This window comes from Penaeus vannamei, chromosome 20 (assembly GCF_042767895.1).
Source record: "Penaeus vannamei isolate JL-2024 chromosome 20, ASM4276789v1, whole genome shotgun sequence".
Classification (NCBI taxonomy): Eukaryota; Metazoa; Arthropoda; class Malacostraca; order Decapoda; family Penaeidae; genus Penaeus; species Penaeus vannamei.
This window is the reverse complement of record NC_091568.1, coordinates 16,613,650-16,616,149: the sequence shown is the minus strand read 5'-3', so window position 1 is coordinate 16,616,149 and position 2,500 is coordinate 16,613,650. Positions and strand designations below refer to the sequence as shown.

Here is a 2,500-nt window from a genome sequence, read left to right as displayed (position 1 = left end):
GACATTTTCGCGAAAAGTCACATACAAAGTCTTGGAGTCAAAGACAAATTTGAGTCTATGACCTTTCGTGAATACCGCCCCAGGACTTTATTCAAAAATTCCAATCGGCCAAACAGCTTCAAGAGAGGAGGACTCACGCAGGACTCGGGCGTAGGACAAGCCACCGTCCCCGCAGACAGGATACAGCTTCACTCTCCTTTGTGTTTCTTGGTTAAAGTGGATATCCTCTATACGAGAGGGGGAGAAGAGGAAGAGGGGAAAGAGGGAGAAGAGAAAGACCAGAAGACGAAGAAGAGGGAAAGTTAAAGAAGAGATAGAAGAAAAAGAAATGGGGATATGAAGAGAAAGAGGTAGAGGATAAGCCTGAGAGTGTTAAAAATCACGATAACACACACATATGAGTGTGTGTGTGTTTGTACCGCGTGTGTATGCACGTGTGTGTAATATATGTATGTATGTGAGAAATCTGCAAAATACTGAAGACGAACCAAAGAATCTGTTATGCTGATATGGTCTGTCTTTTCACTTGCAACAAACAAAACTTTTACTCGACAAGGACAAGGTTTAAGGTCACTAAAATACAGAGTTTTATCGTGGAAAAAGTTTTACTACAGAAAAGAATCATCATTTAAGATTGGGAGGAAAAATAATGTTCTCCAGTAATGTCCGAAAGAGACCCAGAGATAACAGTCTTTCCTAATAAAATATTCCCCCCTCTTCCTCCCTCCCTCCTGCCCTATATAACCCCAAAACGGCGCAACTAAAGAGATTTAAGAAAGCTTTGAAAGACTAACTCCCTTTCGGACTATCGTTCTTGTAGGCCGAGAACACAAGACGACAAAAGGCATCGCTGTGTCTTTGAAAACAAAACGAACTCAAATCTAAACGTAGTGAGTTATGTGCCGATGCGAAGAGAGTGTATGTAGCACGTTTGTGTGTGTTTGTGCTTTTGTGCTTGTGTGTGTGTGTGTGTGTGTGTGTGTGTGTGTGTGTGTGTGTGTGTGTGTGTGTGTGTGTGTGTGTGTGTGTGTGTGTGTGTGTGTGTGTGTAAGTGTATGAGTGTGTGTTTGTGGTTTTTGAGATCATATGTCCCCATATGTCTCTATACAAGGCCATTTTACGTCACAATAAACAGTTACAAAACAAGAACAGTAAAACACAGGGAACTAAACCAAACAAACCGATAAATCAGGACAACGCTCTCCCTCCAATGATATCATAACCCATTACCTCCCCTTTGCCCCCTCCCCCCTCCTTACCTACCTCCTTCTCACGTCTCATATCTTAGCCCCCCGAACCCCATGCCTCCCCACCTCCTTATTTACCCCACAACCACACCAAAAACTCACCCCCCTCACACTCAATAAATGGAAATCAGCATACAGCATACCTCGGAGCATGACCTCTTGTACACGATTAAAACGGCGGGGGGGGGGGGTACAGGCTCTGGGAAAGGGGGAGGAAGGGAGCTCTAGGCGAAGAAATGGGGGCAGTAAGAGTGTAGAGGATCTGGAAGGATGGAGGGGAGGGGAGGGGAGGGGGGGGGAGGGGAGCGGAGCGTGGGGGAAGAGAAGGTTGTGGAGGGACTTGGAAGGTGAGGAGGGTGAAGGAGGAAGCTCTGGGGAGCGAGGAGGGGGCTCCAGGAGGGAGTGGAGGAGGTTAAGGGCGGGAGGAGGGGGCTCTGAGCGGAAGGAAAGGACTGAGGACAGGGGAGGGGGACTCTGGGAGGGGGGAAGGGGTAGCAAGTTGGGGGAGGATATTAAGGGGGTAAAAGAGGGATAATGGGGGTAACTGGCTCAGGGAAATGGATAAATACAAGACAAAAAAGAGGGGCAGAAGGGAAACGATCTTAAGGGTGAGGGAAGGAGGGAGGACTGAGGGTAAAGGAAAAAAAAAGGGGGGGGGGAGGGGTGAGGGAAATGAGGTTGCTCGAATGACCTCGATTATATACTGGGGCTCAAATAGTAAGGTTGATTACCTCCTGGCGTTTGAGAGGTGAGCCACATCACATACCAGGGTTGGAAGGACGGCTGGAGAAATGAGGCAGGTAACAGTTTTTGGTTTAGAAAATGAGGTAGTCTTTTTTTTTTGTTTGTTTGTTTGAAGGAATGCGACAAATCCCATTTTTGTTGAAGGAATGAGGAAGGCCACATATAAGGGTAGGAAGCCAAGGGAAGATCCCATATCATGGATAGAGGGAAAGAGTAGTAGATGACACTTGGAGTTGAAGGAGCAAGCCGCACCCCACATCAAGGGAAAGAAAACCGCGGTGGGTCGCTTTCCCTTGGAGGCGCAGAGGACGCCCAGGGTTGTTGGCTCGCAGCCCCTGAAGAAGGCCCCGCCGAGGTCCAGAAATAGCATTTGGCGGGCGACGCGGCGTAAATTCCCTTCCCTACAATGGAGAGCTTCCATCCCCGAGTTATCCGAAACCATTACAGTCACAAAAGTGTTCGATGGAGTCACAATACGTCACGAGAAAGAGAGGCCGTCATATTTCCTC

General features: G+C 47.9%; 1 protein-coding gene across 1 annotated transcript in view; it reads right to left on the bottom strand.

The window, feature by feature from the left end:
* The window catches only part of mmd (disintegrin and metalloproteinase domain-containing protein mind-meld), a gene marked incomplete in the record, with an annotated part of 226,465 nt that overhangs the window by 193,080 nt on the left and 30,885 nt on the right, over positions 1–2,500 (bottom strand).